Genomic DNA, 17,307 nt, shown 5'->3' with positions numbered 1-17,307 from the left:
CGCATTTGTTTACAGTAATTTTTCAAACAAAAATTTTTCTGATCATTAAAAAACGAATCGATGGTAATTTTGAAAAAAAAAATTTCAATGATAAATGAATCCTTTTAATTTCTATCCTAAGTAAACTATTGATAACAAATTTAAGAGTCACATTTCTTTCATTTTTCCTATGGGGAATCTATTATGAAACCTTTAAAAAAATCTCAGATTTATTATTTAACAATTATCACACAAATATGTCAAACAACTGATGCATAATTAAATGGAAAATCTCGATGAAAGTTTTTTTGAGCGCGGATTATTATCCATTTATTCGTTTAGTAGTTGCCTGAATTTTTCCAATTCTCAATTTTGATATTTAATAAGTTGAAATAATATTTTTTCATCAAAGATTCAAACATGGCGTATCGTGTACAAGAAAGAGAACCCATTTTAAGACGTATTTTCAATCCTCTGAAAAAATTATGGATACTGTTCCTACAGTTCTGGGAGGCAGAACTTGTTCTAGGAAATTTCCTGCTCTTTTTGAATCTCTTTTTCAAATTTGAAAAATATCAAATAGCACTTGAATTTTTTCAAAAATCATTCACACGCTGTTCCAAATCGAATGACACCTCGTTGATATTTCTCTGACACGGAGTTTATTGTGGGCATCGAAAGTCCGCACAAGAAAAACATACAACGAGGAAAAACCAGCAAATCGGGAATAGCAGAGCATGTGTGGACCCATCAATACAACATCGAGTGGTCACAAGCTGAGATCTTGCACAGAGAGGAACATTGGTTTAGGAGAAAATTCAAGGAAGCCGCATACATGTTGTCCAACAGCGTAGAGATACGCAACATATGTAAACCCATCATCAAGCGAAAAATGGCCAACTCTCGCCAAACGGGCGTCTCCCACTGAATCAGTGAAGCAGAAAAAATGGAAAGCGGGGATAAGTGAAAGTACTCGAACGTCCTATAAATAGTTATCTCTCGGAGGAATCAGTCCAGTCATCACCCGAAGACGATTGTAGATACTAATAATCGAAACGTCGTGAACTAACGTGACTTGGATTCTCTTCAGTTTTTATAATTTTTCTTTTTTCATTTCTTTATTTTTATTTATTCAATTGTTCTATTTTTACTTATATTTTATTTCAATACTCTTTCATTTCAGGTTATTTTTGCTTAATATAATTGTTATTGTTTGTTTGAAGGTGATTGGCAATGTTTCGTGATGAATTTCACTAGTTCGGACTTCCATTGTCTACTATATAAAATGATTTGAAATCCCTGAAACAAGTAAAAAAGAATAATTGAAAATAACAATTATATTAAGCAACAATAAACCTGAAATGAAATGATAGTGAAATAACCTACAAGTAAAAATATAATAATTGAATAAATAAAAATTGAAGGAATGAAAAAATAAAATAATAAAAAAAATAAAAAAGTGTAGAGATTCCAAGTCACGTTAGTTCACGACGTTTCGATTGTTGGTATCTACAATCGTCTTCGAGTGATGACTGGACTGATTCCTCCGAGAGATGACTATTTTATAGGTCGTTGAAATACTTTCACTTTCTCTAGTTTCCATTTTCCGCTTCACTGATTCCGTGAGAGATGACCGTTTTGGCGGGAGTTGGTCATTTTTTTTTTTTTTTCGTTTGATGATGGGTTTCCATATGTTTCGTATATCTATGCTGGCCTGGCTGAATACGTTGTTGGACAACATGTATGCGGCTTCCTTAAATTTTCTCCTGAACCAATGTTCCTCTCTGTGCAAGATCTCAGCTTGGGACCACTCGACCAAATCAAATCAGGAATAGCAGACCATGTTTGGACCCATCAACACAACATCGAGTGGTCCCAAGCTGAGATCTTGCACAGAGAGGAACATTGGTTCAGGAGAAAATTTAAGGAAGCCGCATACATGTTGTCCAACAACGTATTCAGCCAGGCCCTCGTAGATATACGAAACATATGGAAACCCATCATCAAACGAAAAATGACCAACTCCCGCCAAAACGGTCATCTCTCACGGAATCAGTGAAGCGGAAAATGGAAAGTAGAGAAAGTGAAAGTATTTCAACGACCTATAAAATAGTCATCTCTCGGAGGAATCAGTCCAGTCATCACTCGAAGACGATTGTAGATACCAACAATCGAAACGTCGTGAACTAACGTGACTTGGAATCTCTACACTTTTTTATTTTTTTTATTATTTTCTTTTTTCATTCCTTTAATTTTTATTTATTCAACTATTATATTTTTATTTGTAGGTTATTTCACTATCATTTCATTTCAGGTTTATTGTTGCCTAATATAATTATTTTCAACTATTCTTTTTTAATTATTCTTTTTCACTTGTTTCAGGGATTTCAGATCATTTTATATAGTAGACAATGGAAGTCCGAACTAGTGAAATAATTGTTATTTTCAGCCATTCATTTTTAATTCTCCTTTTTTAGTTGTTTCAGGGATTTCAAATCATTTTATATATTAGACAATGGAATTCCGAACTAATGAAATTCACCAAATTGATCTTTTTAATACCCAGATATGTGTGTATTTTGACTGAGCGACATGTACTCTTGATGTGCAACTGAGTTAGTAAAATTTTTAGTGTCGTTTTTATGAGTTGTCAATGACCTTGATGTTCTTGAAGACGAAAAAAATAATTGAATTAACTGTAACTAGATTCACGTGGCAATGCGATGATCATTTTCTGACCAGGATCATCCTGGGACATATATTTTCCGAGGAACGTACACTCCTCTGCTAAACGCCTCTACAGGTGGTCAACCCTTATCGATTCAGTGGGTTTCCGACTCAACGATAACAGCAATTATCAGCAACTGCACAAATAAATGCTTCAGTTATTTTTACAACCTACACCTGGCGAAATTTCCTTGTAATTCCCTACTCGAATTACCACCATGAATATGCATGATGTTGGTGGAAAATGTAGGTACAACCGGAGCCGACGGTAGAACGCAGGCGTGCTTTTCAGGAAATTTGAGCAACCCCATCGCAGCCTAGTTTGCTTTCAACAGTTTGTATGTGGAATTCGTCGTATTTTCGTCGAAGTCCTGCACCTGAGCGCGTTATGAGGCTTGCTTTGTTTTTCTGAATGAACCGAGTCTTCGGAAAAAATCACGGACGTCGTTATGATGACTGCTCCCGTTTTTGTGAGGAGTTTTCGGAAGTTGCTTCTTTTTGAGGGATGAATAATGTAATAAACAATCTACCCCTGTTTTCTTTCAACTGGTGAGTTTCTTCTATTCTCTGTCTTCATACGCTCAACTTATTGCAAATTGCAAAGATATTTTAATTTCGCAATTGTATTTTTCGATTATGTAATCTCACACTCCTCCGAAATTTTGAAATAAATTTATTATCATATGAATAATCTGAACTACTCAATAATAATCCGTGGACCAGTAACTTAGAGGTTGATTTCTTTATTATTAACAATCGAGACACAATTGTTAAAAGTCGAAGAATGTAAGTTGTTAAAGTTGATGGGGAATTTTTTTAATCGGGAAATGGTCTATCTTGGAATTTCCCAAGGAACTTTCCTCTGTCCACATCTTTTTCTTTTTTACAAGGTCTGAATATTACGATACACGATGCTATTTTCTCTTTTCTGAATAAAGTTTATTTTGAGATAAATGTCGGTGAAAAGACTGCCGCAGTATTTTGTGACCTGTTAAAAGCATTTGACTGCGTTGATCACAAAATACTGCTGAAGAAGATCCAACGTTATGGACGCAAATGGTCAAAACAACTCAACTTTCAAAAAAAAAGGAAATTGATTCTGGAGTTCCACAAGGTTCTGTGTAGGTCCAATTTTTTTGTAATTATTAATGACCTCACCAAGCTTAATATTTCTGGGACGTTCACCTCATTTGCATACTTTGGAATAATAAAAACGCTTGTGAGTTGCACAAAATAATCTCTGCCGACTTGAAAAAAGTGAAAGATTGGTGTGATGCAAACATTTTATCTTATAACTTAACTAAAACAAATTTATTATCATTTAGATGCTCAATTAACGAACTTTTTTCTGAAGACAGATCACTGGAATCTAAATATAAAGCTAAATTTCTAGGAGTGTTTATTGACCAGAATTTAAAATTTGTGGATCATGTAAAACAACTCACTGGAAAAGTCTCCTCTGGCTGTTATGCGATTAGGGTGATGTATAAAGAATTGTAACTATAGGCCCATTACAGTTCTGCCATCGCCATCAAAAATCTTTGAAAAAGTTTTATATAATCGGATATATCATCATGTGTCTCCAGTCATTATTAACGAACAACATGGTTTTGTACCAAAAAAATCAACTATAACAAATTTAATCCTCATTAGTGATTATATTGGTAATAATATTGAATTTCAAGTTGACACGATATATACCGACTTAGCAAAAGCCTTTGATAAGGTCAACCACAATATCTTGATAAAGAAATTGCATGCATATTCTTTTTCAGAAAACTTATCATCTTTACTCAAGTCGTATCTTTCGAATCGCGAGAATTTTGTGAAATTCAACGATAGAAAATCAAATACCTTCGTAACATCTTCGAGTGTACCACAGGGCTCAATACTAGGTCCTTTGCTCTTTGTTATGTTTGTCACGATGAATCTAATTATATTAGGTATACAAAATTTGTGTTATACGCTGATGACTTGAAAATTTACAGATCCATCAAATCATTTGAAGATACTGATTTCATACAAAATGACATTATCTCCATATCTGCTTTCTGTAAGGATAATGACCTGGCTTTGAATGCATCCACATGTAGAATAATAACTTTTACCAGGAAAAGAAACCCTTTCAAGAGACTCTATAACATTGATAATATTCCTATCGAGAGAGTCAATGAAATCAAAGATCTAGGTGTAGTGTTTACTTCAAACTTCAACTTCAATGAACATATTGAAAGACCACAAGCGGAATGTTTCAGACGGCTTGGATTCATCCTCAGGACTTGTCATGAATTTACCTTTAAGACTTATAAAGTACTTTTTAATTCTTACATTCGTTCAAAACTCGAATATGCGTGTGTAATATGGTCACCCCAAACGCTGACGCATCCTGATATGCTGGAAAAGGTACAAAAACGATATCTCAGGTCAATGTATCTAAAAAAATATGGAATATACCCTTTTATGATATCCTATGTAAAACAAATGGAAGATTTTAATTTAAGCACGTTTAAAAAACGTCGAGAAAATTTTCAAATATTATTCATATTCAATTTATTACGAAACAACATTTTTCTTCCCGATGTACTCGCTTCCATCAATTTCAGTATACCAGATATCCGCCTGAGGCGAAGAGATTGCATATTTCATAACTTCCACGTAAATTCTCCAGTTGATTGCTCCTTGATAACTACAAACAAATTAGTTGAAAACACTGATATCGATATTTTAAACATTACCCCAACCAATCTTAGATCTCTGTTATTCTCTATTCAATAAGAATGAATTAATGTTACATGTTTCTTTCATTTTTACAGATATGACATATATATTATGAATTTACACACTAGCCTGTTTCTATTTCCTATATTTTTTAACACCTATTTGCAATAATTTCATATATTTCATTATAGGGATTTTATATTTATAATAATTTTATTGTCAATTGTATCTTTTTATCTATATATGTGTTAGGTTTAGTGTAGTTTAGGTACTGTGTATATGTAATTGGACTCTGTCTGAATATATTCAGGATAAATGAGTAAATAAATAAATAAATTTACTGGAAGGAAGATATTAAGGGTGGGAAGTTTTCGAATTGACACCCTGTATGAAAAAATATAAGAATACTTCACAATCACAAGAAAACAATAACTACGTACCCTGTTAATAGTCGACTTGACACAGCGTCACAGAGATTTGTGGTTCAGGAACAATTTCTCAAACAACATTCAAATCCCCTCTGAAATAATTTTTCGTAAGCGAGCCGCCGCTTCAAATTCGATAATGCACAACCCCAACAATTAAATATAAAAGAGGTAGCGCCATGAAACCCTAGACCGTACGACGGATTCAATTCAATTTGCATGCCTTTATACATATTAAATTCGCAGGCTTCACTGGATACTAGCTCCTGAACAAACCAATTTGCAATGAATATTGCTCATGCCATGGATGAAGGTAAGGACGTGGAATTGAATGGGAAAAGCGAATCAGAATTCATGAAATTGTTTAGCTCATTCCACGAGTTATTCTCTCACAGCAAAACACTTTTAGGAATTTTGAGCTTTGTTAAATAATCGACTGAGATTGAATGCATGAATACAAGTCCACCGTGAATTATGTTTAGGATGCTCATTATAGTAGGACCAATGAAGTCCGCATCATTTGAGTTCTTTTTCAAAATGTAGGAATATAGGCTTTGACGGCTGGCGTTAATGTTATGGATGGTTTCCAGGTTTTGCCGTGGTCTACTTTGGCTACAACTTCTGAACAACAACTGCAACTGCGGTAGTCATCTTCGGTGGCGTGGCGACCACGCCACTGAAGATGACTGCCGCAGTTGCAGTTGAAACGTTTTGAGACTATAACCAAAGAAGACCACGGCAAATCATGAAGCATCCAACCAAAACAATATCAAAATCATTCAGATGTTCGTATTCTACTCAGAATGCTTGTATAAATAAATCTACAGTTGGTGATCAACCCATTAAACGTAGCTGGAAATCTTGGAAAACAAACAGCAGACTCTAGGATTCATTTTTGATTTGAGCAAAGCCTTTGACCTCGTTGTCCATGACATACTGCTACACAAATTGCAGTTTTATGGTAAACGTGGCTCTGCATTGAATTGGGTTGGATCTTACCTGACTGATCATTATTAGCTGGTCTGTGTGAATGGAATGGATTCTGAAAGAAAATGTATATCAAAAGGGGTACCTCAAGGATCTGTTTTGGGACCCCTTTTATTTTCTGTTTTTATAAATGATCTTTTGAAATTTTGTTCGAAGACTTCTATTACTGTTTTTTTTTGCGGACGACACTAACATATTGGTATCTGCGGAAACTACGTCTGAAGTAATTGTCAAAGCTAATAATGTAACTGATTGAATTTCTGAGTGATGTTCTATAAATGGCCTGCTGCTAAATTCTGGTAAATCTCAAATGCTCAAATTTGTTACTGAAAATACTACAATTAACATAAGCTATTTGGTTAGACTAAATAATGAAACTTTACATCAAGTTAATTGTACTAAATTCTTAGGTGTTGGTATTGATAATAAACTTACCTGGAAGTGCCATGTTGATAGTATCAAACTGAAGCTCAGTAAACATATATATTTACTTCTTCAGTTGAAACAAACAGTCTCTCTTGATGTTCTCAAGCTTTTATACCACAGTTTAATTCAGTCAGTAATTTCCTATGGTCTTGAACGGTGGAGCTTATCAGCTAAAGCTGATGAAGTTTTTGTTATTCAGAAAAAGATAATCAGAATTCTGGCTGGTGCATCTTCAAGTGAACACTGCAGGCCATTATTCATTCATTACAGTTTATTAACAATGCCTAGTTTGTATATATACGAAACTTAGATATATTCAGGGCTATTCAAATTCGTTTCTGTACATGGGGATCTCGTAAACGATAAGAGATAAGAGAGTGTCGGTTGAAGTTGTGTATTTTAGAGACCTATTCAATGATGTAAAGAAATCGAATATAGCTCTTTTGGTTCTGGAGATATACAGGAAAAACCAAAAAATCCCAAATTATTTTTTTGCCTATATCTTCTTTATTCGCAGGCATATTGAAAATCAGTCCATATTTTGCTATTGGCACTTGATGTGGGATATCAGAATATGTCCATGAATCTTTTATAAGGGTGTCATATGACTTGGGCCACTCCATCTTTGAATTTTTGAATACGGACCTGTATTTTTTGTTGTAGTTTCTGGATCGTAGACGTTCACTTCATACTGAGAAATTAAATTAAAAATTATATTTCGGGATGTTTCGGTAATATTCGATTATAATTGTGTGAATTATTCCCTTTTAAATTACGGCCCTGGAAATTGGTTGACTGGGTTGAATAAAAACACAATAGCAACTTTCACGTTTCCCTATGTACCGCAGAGTTTTTTGAGAGATTTTTTTCAGTTTCAGGTACGTATTCATATTATTTCCATTGCTCTGAGCGTTTTCTACAAAGAACGTCGAATAAGAAAACCTTTTATGACTATTTGAAACATATCTACATCAAAAATATATTATATGTGTTTTAATAAGCAGAAAAAGAAATGATAGCAATAATAACATCCGAAACGAACACTATAATTGTAATGAAAATTGAAAGATCATTATACACAGATATCCACAGAAACTCAATCATCAAAATATTGGTAATGTATAATAAGCTTTAGCCAATAACAAATCTTTCAGTCATCTTCCAGATGAAATGAAAAGTATTTTAGACTCAAAAACATTCTGAAAACATGAGAAGGAACTTTTACGTACGAAAACATATTGTAGCTTGGAAGAATATCTTGAAGACATATTTTGAGTACCCAAACCTTTGAGGTTAAATGGACTGATTCATTTCATTTATTATTTATACAATAACAATAAAAACAGCAATAAAAATTAATTGGCGCCAATTAGTTGGTGCCTCAACTATACTTGTTTCCTTATAACAGTCAGTTAGTTTGGCGCATGTTTGGCAATACAGTCGATCATCACCTGTTGTTGAAAATTCCATTTTCAGATGATTCAACAAAAATCTTTGCACGGACTGGTTATTAGTCATATAAGGAAACGTTAGATGAAGTTCCAGAAATTCACATAAGTTTTCGCTACCTCTTGAACATTCACTACAAAGTAAACAAGTGAGGATTTTTCCAGCAAAAGATTTACAAACACACGACGAGATAGACTGTACGGAAACAATTCTTAACTGCTTTGTAGAATTTTATGTCCTGTCTACTTGTAAGCGTTAGACCCTGTATTTTCCATTTTTACTCCAATTAATTTACTGTAAGTTGACTGATTCATTTTATTTATTTATGCTTTGCCAATAAGTTTTTTTCTTTGACAATAAGGTACATTTTGAATTGAATTGATTTTTTTAATTCAAGAGTATTACAGGCCTTAATTAGATTAGATCTCAGCATAAGTCATCGATTTTTCAATTGCGGATGTTCTGTGAGTCATTGTCATTGTGGTAATTATTTTTATTCAGCTCATTTTCATGTTTTTTAATAAACAAGCAACATTCATACTTGTGAATGCACCAAACACCATTTGTGAGGGGTCAGTCTCCACCAGGATCCTTGAATCCTCTTCCTGGATTACTGTAGGTCGACCACTTAAAGGCTCATCTTCGAACGGAACGAAATTTCCCAAAACAAACTCGAATTGTGCTTTAATTAACACTATCATTGCCAAATGCCTGGTTAAAAGCGGCAGCGCTTTTATTCAATTTGAATTCGTAGAGAAAAATTGGCTCATAATCGCCTAACATCATATAGTAATGAGCTGAAAAGAGGCAAAAAATTAAAACATGACCTTGAAACGAACAAAACTTTGCAATCAACCTAATTGAAGTTGGATTCTCTATAGGGTTCTTTGTCGTTTATTTTACTCGCGTGATGGGAGTTTGTTAAATTGTTTCACGCCTCAAAATGTACTACACATGATGAAAAATATAATTGTCTCAGTTTCAAGCTTTTTGTTCGGAATAGAACCGTTCGAAAGAATTTATATCATTTTCTGAATAGATCACTTTTAGAAATCCTCGTTGAATCACTTCCAAAGGATACAAATTTGTTGTAAGTGAAGTTCTTCATTCTAGGATTCCATAACTTTCCACTGGCTAAGCGGTTCTAGACATTTGTAGAATATAGCGGTATCACCGGCAAATCCAATTATTTCCCATGAATTCTTCAATGGAAACAGCCCAGTAGTGAATTTCATTAGTTCGGACACCTGTTTTCAAGTGATTGCAGGAGGGCATCACTAACGATGTTGAAAACTTTCAACAGGTCAACAAATATACAGAAAGTTCGACTATTCTCATTTGGGGCGCTCGTAACTATTATTATTGATGCTGATTTTCAGATGAAATATTACCTGATTACGATACTTCATTGTAATTCATCGATTCAGTTAGTCAAATGTTTTTAGTGATACGTGAAACTTTCATCAATGAGGATGTCTGCAAAAATGCCTGCGGTGTAATCCAATGCTCGGCATAGTATTAGCTAAGGAAATAATTGTCTCTAACAGGAATTTATCAGATCCTACTTGAAGGGGAGCTGGAAGATGAGAATGTTTCAAAATATTCATTTTCTGGAATATGCTAGATATTCAACAATATCAAATAACTGTTTCACTCCTATATCTTCAAGAGTTGCTGCTACTGATTTTTACGCTTCATCAATTCACTACTGAAGTTATTAAAAGCTCTCAGCACTCCCAAAGTTTGTCTCCCAATGAGTAATTTTTTAACTTCATGAAATCCGTTTGGAGTATCAACATAAAAGTTATCAAAGTTTTCCTCTGCAGGGTTCAAACAACTTCCCAAGTTTCGGTCTATTTATTTTTGTTCATCTGCTTATTTTTGTTTATGTGAACCCACGGTTCACTGATATCAGTAATATATTAAGGGAACTCATTTCGATAAGATGAAATTCGAGTAAGAATATCCATTATTCAGTAATATAATTATTATTGATTATTATTATCAAGGATTTTCGAGTATTATCAACAATATTAGACTTCTGTAGCCAATGAGAGGTCACGCTCCTGATTTTTTCACTCTTGAGAAGGATTTCTGAAAAATTGGAGCGAATCCGAGTTCAAATTTGTTCAATTCAATGTCAGAATTTCAAAAAAATCATTACAATATATTCTACGAAAAATTGTTTCAACAAACTCCCAACAAACTACAGATATCAAAATAAGGCATTACCTTTTCTTTCAATTAAAGTTCAGTTATCATTATATCATTTTTTTTGTAGAAATAAACAAGCTCTTTAAGAAAATCCCTAAAACGCTATACACAATTTTATTCACTTGTATTGACCAAATCCATAACGCAGCTACCTTTAAGGCCAGTCACAGTTGACCAGATTCGTAACTCACTATTTTCGAGGCCAATCACAGTTGACCAGATTCATAACTCACTTCTAAGCCAATAAACCAGATTCATAACTCACTACCTCGAGGTCAATCAACCAGATTCATAATTCAATAGCTTCGAGGCCAGTCACAGTTGACTACCAGATTCGTAACTCACAACCTCAGAGGACGACAACCAGATTTACAACTCAAAACCTTCGAGGCTAGAGGGATTGATAACTCACTACTTTCGAGGCCAGTCACAGTTGTCCAGATTCGTTATTCACTTAATTCGAGGACAGTCACAGTTGACCAGATTCATAATTCAGCAGTTCCAAAGCCAGTCACAGTTCATCAGAAGCATCGCTCACTTCATTCGAGGCCAGCCACAGTTGAACATCAGATTCATAACTCACAACCTACGAGGTCAGTCACAGTTGAGTAGATTCATAATTCACTATCTTGAAGGCTAGTCACAATTGACCAGATTCATATCTCACTAATTCAGGGGACAATCAGTGATGAGCAAATTCATAACTCCACACTCGTGTTTCAATTACTGTTAATCACAAGTAGGCCTTGATGATTTATCTAAATGAACGTCAAAATCATTCCTGGAACTGAAGACCTGAAAATTGGAATGTGGCCAACAAATTGATGTAGATGTGTATTGACGATTGTGAAGTGATTAGTAGATTACTAAAATTGCAAATCGGAGTTTCTGTATTATAATCCAACAGACGAGAGACGACGGAAAATTGTTTTGACAAACTCTCAACAAACTCTCTAAATTGCAGATATCAAAATTAGTCATAAAATTATCTTCCTTCTATAGAGATGAACAAGGACTTTAAGAAAATCCCTAGAACGCTATACATGAAAATAACGACTCACGTTCAATTTTATTCACTTGTTCACTTGAATTGACCAAATTCATAACGCAGCTACCTTTTAGGCCAGTCACAGTTGATCAGATTCAGAACGCTAAGAAGCCAGTCACAGTTGGCCAGAATCATAACTCACTACCATAGAGGCCACTTTACCAGATTCTCAACTGTCTACCATCGATGACATTCACAGTTGACCAGATTCGTAACTCACTATTTTCGAGACCAATCACAATAGAACAGATTCATTACTCACTACCTTCTAGGCCAGTCACAGTTGACCAGATTCATAACTCACTACGCTCGAAGTCAGTTACCGTTGACCAGATTCATAACTCACTATTTTCGAGGCCAATCACATTTGACCAGATTCATTACTCACTACCTCCGCGGCCAATGAACCAGATTCATAACTCACTACTTCGAGACCAATCAACCAGATTCTTAACTCAATAGCTTCCAGGACAGTCATAGTTGACCACCAAGTTCATAACTCACAACATCCGAGGACGACAGCCAAATTCACAACGCAATCCCTTCGAGGCCAGTCATATTTATAACTTTCGAGGCCAGTCACAGTTGTCCAGATTCGTAATTTACTATCTTCGAGGGCAGTCACAGTTGACCAGATTCATAACTCACCAGTTTCAAAGCCAGTCACAGTTCACCAGATGCATCACTCACTATCTTCGAGGCCAACCACAGTTGGCCAGATTCACAACTGACTACCTTTGAGGCTCCTCAACCCGATTCGTAACTCACTACCTTTGAGACAAGTCACAGTAGACCAGATTCATAACTCACTACCCTCGAGGTCAGTTACAATTCACCAGATTCTTAACTCACTACCGTCTTGGTCAGTCACAATTCACCAGATTCATAAATCACTACCTTCGTGGCGAGTTACAGTTGACCATCAGATTCATAACTCACTATCTCAGAGGCAAGTCACAGTTGAACATCAGATTCATAACTCACAACCTCCGAGGTCAGTCACAGTTGAGTAGATTCATAATTCACTATCTTGAAGGCTAGTCACAATTGACCAGATTCATATCTCACTAATTCAGGGGACAATCAGTGATGAGCAAATTCATAACTCCACAGTCGTGTTTCAATTACTGTTAATCACAAGTAGGCCTTGATGATTTATCTAAATGAACGTCAAAATCATTCATGGAACTGACGACCTGAAAATTGGAATGTGGGCAAGAAATTGATATTTATCGAAAAGTCACTATTGAAAAAAATCTGTTTAAAATCTGTTTTTCCGTTAATCAGCTGTCGCATTCATACGAACGACAACTCTCAGAAGTTGAGAAACTTGTACGAGCTAAGGACTAACGAGGTATTACCTTTCAACGTGTGATTCCTAACACCGTTGCAGAATCATTCCAGCTTCAACCAGATAAATTCTCCCGAGACAAATATCTGGTCGAGGCGGGAATCGAACCCACGGTCGATGAGTCGGGCGCACTACCACAGCGGCCAATTCCACAACAAATAACACAAATAACAAAATTAGAGTAGTTTGAAGCTCAAATAGTTCAATATCATACAGATTTGTAATAACGATTGTCGAGTTCCTGGATTGAAATCCAACAGACGACAGACTATTTTCATTTTTTCAACCACCCAATTTTTAAACTATTTCAAATTGAGTAAAACAACAACCCTTCAGAAATGAATCTTATTTTGAAATACTTTTGATACGAGTAATAGAAAAAGTGTAGTATTCTACTCGAAAAAAAATGGTTACTACTAGCGCCTCTAACTCACGTCGATAAACGTCATTCTCACGCTCAATATGACCATAATTTCCCCTCTTTGAATAATATACCTGTTGAAAATTGAAGATAAATTTATTCATTAGAGTTTTATCTTAGCAAACAGTCACTGGAAACTATATTGCAACTTTCTATTCTCAAAATGTACTTTTTGTATATATTTTCAAACCTAACAATTCTATTCAATTTTGTCAACCATGAATAAAATATAAGATTTCCATCAAACTTACGAAAGATCGAACAATGAGTTGCACTCACAGGTGGAGGCTGACGAAAAGATTTTTGTAGTGCTTTGAAATTGAATTTATCTCCATCTTGCTTCGCGAAGTAAGTCGATATGAAACTTTTCTCAAGACTTCTCCAAGTTTGCGAAATTAGTTCTACAGTTCGCATAAATTCATTACATTATCAAAGAAGGCATCGAAATTTGTTGGGAAAAACCAGCTGGAAGTTAATTAATAATTATTCCGCTGGTAAAATTGACCTTTGATAAGGCACACTTGACGAAATTTCACAAACTAAACTATGAATTCGAAGGATATTTGAATTTATTCAATTCACATTTTGGGTAGAAAATGTAAATGTATAATGTCATGGCATTTGATATAATATCAAATCATCAGATTCAGAAATTGCATCTATCGATAAAGCGACTAAAATCCGGAAGAGTATTTATATTTGAAAAGGAAGGTTTATTTATGGATAAAACACAAGCACCACAGGAAAATCCTTGAGCGGTGCCTGTGCGAAAGAAGCAATTGATGTTGGATTTGAATCGCTGCAGATTGAATTTATTTTGAAAAACGTTCTCAAGCAGTTATGGAAAGCAGAAGAATAGTGGAATTGCATGACAAATACTTAGAACAAATATCTCAATATAGATAAGAACAACGGCAAATTTTCTGTTTGGTTACACAGTTACGTAAGGGTGGACTGATGGTTCGATAATGTGTACGCCTAACATGCCTGCAAACAAAGGATCGCGACTAATCATAGTGCATTGCGGAGAAAGTAAAGGATGGGTTCCGAATTCTTTGAAATTATGTGGAAAAAACTTGAGGACTGCAATGTTGACTATCATAAGAACATGGAAGCTAATATTTTTGAGAAATGGTTTGAAAACACATCGATGGATACGAATAGTGTAATAGTTCTTGACAATGCTTCCTATCATTCGCAACGCTCACCAAAGTACCGAATAAAAATTCGAGAAATGATGAAATGCAAAGTTTTTTAATGGATAATAATTTGTATTTTGAAAATAACTTTACCAAAAACCAACTACTTGAAGTTTCACAGACAAAATGTGTCGCTCTTCTAAAACATATATAGGACAAACATCTAGACCTCTAATTAGTCGCATCACTTCCCATAAGAGCGACTGTAGACGAAATGTTAATTCTTGTGCATTAACAGAACATGTTAATTCGGAGGATCATTAAATGAATATTGAAAATCCAAATATTTTAGACAAAGAAATCAATGCAACTAAAATAATATTTTTGGAAATGATACATATTAATAACGAAGAACATTCAATGAATAAACGAACTGATATTGACAATTTCCGCAAAATTTACACGTACCTACTGAAATATGATAAAGAAAATAAAAGATCTAGTAATTCGACTATCATTCAAAATTTTCCCACTTGACATTGTCAGCCAAAAATTTTTATCAACTGTCATTATTTAATGTTTTTCTATCTGTTTTTGAACCTTTTTATATTTTATTCTCACGTTAGTAAGTTTATATATTTTCTACAAGATATATAATCTTATTATTGTAGTTGTCCTGACGAAGTAACAACTGTACAATTACAAGACATATGAATTAAGTGAAAGCTACAATACATATACGTTAAATGAGGAGTAATCATAAAAAAAAATTATTTGAGAATGAACGTGGTGATCTTAGGTTAGAAACACATCACTTGTCAATTTATTAAAATTTTCAAGAAGAAGTAAACTTGGCATTTGCCGCTGGTGCAATTAATCAAAGAGTTACAGTTGCTTCCAGAAGAAAAAGTTTTGTTATATAACTTGTTTTTATCATGATTACAACGTTCATATTTTAATTTTAACTCAACTCAATTGCGACCAATCTCACTAACATTGTAAGTATTCATCTATTAACTTAAGTTCTGTATTAATTCAAAATCTATCATCTTAGCTCCCTGATGATGACAATAACCATTGTCGAAATATTGGAAATATAATGTTATAAGAGTACACTTGCGCTTCGCTGCTATCCCAAATAACTCCAAGGAATTATATATATATATATATATATATATATATATATATATATATATATATATATATATAATATAGTTATTGTGATTCTTATATAATTAGAAATGATTATTGAATAACAAAATTAGTAAGCTTCTTAACTATATTATTGAAGGGCAATATTCACCACATGTAAATGTAGATTCGTTATATTACCACCTGTCAGTACGATCAGCCTCAAAGAATCGTTGAGGGTTCAGTGTAATGAAACTCATCCAAACTACTCTCAGCCTGACGAGAAATCCTCCTACTTCAACTGTGAGCCTCCATCAGAGCATATACGAGTGAGGTTTTGAATAAACAAAAAGGGTTAGTTCCAAGTTGGATACTTCACTTCACTGTGATCCTCTCGAGGGCTCGACAACTCCCGCGTGGGCTTTTCATTATTCCATCAAACTTTCAACAAAGGACCTGAATATAACTGAAAACGTGAAAACGCTACTCAACAAGTTGTTACTCAACTTGTGGTTATGAAACATGGTGTAAAAAAAGTTTTTCAATGAAGAGGGAAGAGGTGCTTATGTATTACTAGCTTTTACTCGTGGCTTCGCTCGCATTTATGCCGTTAAATAAGTGTCAGTACAATAGAATCTATATGAGAATTTTAATGCTTGGTTGGGATTATCAATTTTTGAAAATGATTATGTTTCGGAAAATTTAAAATGTGTTTTATTGAATTGCAATAACAAATGTTGAAATGTATTTCACTGTAACAAAAATAACCTAACCTAACCTAATCTAACATAACCTAACCTAACCTATAAATGAAAATATAAATAAATATAGAAAAATTTCAAACAGCTGAAACAATTTTTTATCTCACATAAAAAATATTGTTTTTTATTAAAAAGTATCCTATGTTACTTCTAATACCTCCAAGAACATGTGTACCAAATTTCATGATGATTGGTTGAGTAGTTTTCGCGTGAAACCGTAACAAACAAACTTACATTCGCATTTATTAGTAGGGATAAGGATAGAGAAGTAGGGATTATGTAATAATACGTCACTAGTTATTTTGTTCGATAGCAGACTTGTTCAGTTTTTGATGAAATAAAAAATCAACGTCAGAATTTTATTCACTGTTGAGAAGAAAGAACTTTTTTGCTTTCTATTTTTCCGGTGAAATATGAGGCCTGTTCAAAAAATAAGATGTGCTTGATATTAATAATGGACCCCGCTGGTCGATTCAATCCTTTTCTTTCATATTTGATGGAATTGGCAGATACTTGATGAAAATCCATAAC

General features: G+C 34.2%; 1 protein-coding gene across 1 annotated transcript in view; it reads left to right on the top strand.

The window, feature by feature from the left end:
• LOC111510203 (myrosinase 1) overlaps window positions 1-17,307 on the top strand; it is a 408,217-nt gene that overhangs the window by 163,605 nt on the left and 227,305 nt on the right. The gene's annotated exons all lie outside the window — the stretch shown is intronic.

Source organism: Leptinotarsa decemlineata, unplaced genomic scaffold (assembly GCF_025532065.1).
Source record: "Leptinotarsa decemlineata unplaced genomic scaffold, Ldec_3_MD MMD2_tig00000010_RagTag_RagTag, whole genome shotgun sequence".
Taxonomy (NCBI): Eukaryota; Metazoa; Arthropoda; class Insecta; order Coleoptera; family Chrysomelidae; genus Leptinotarsa; species Leptinotarsa decemlineata.
This window is presented reverse-complemented; position numbering and strand designations above follow the sequence as displayed.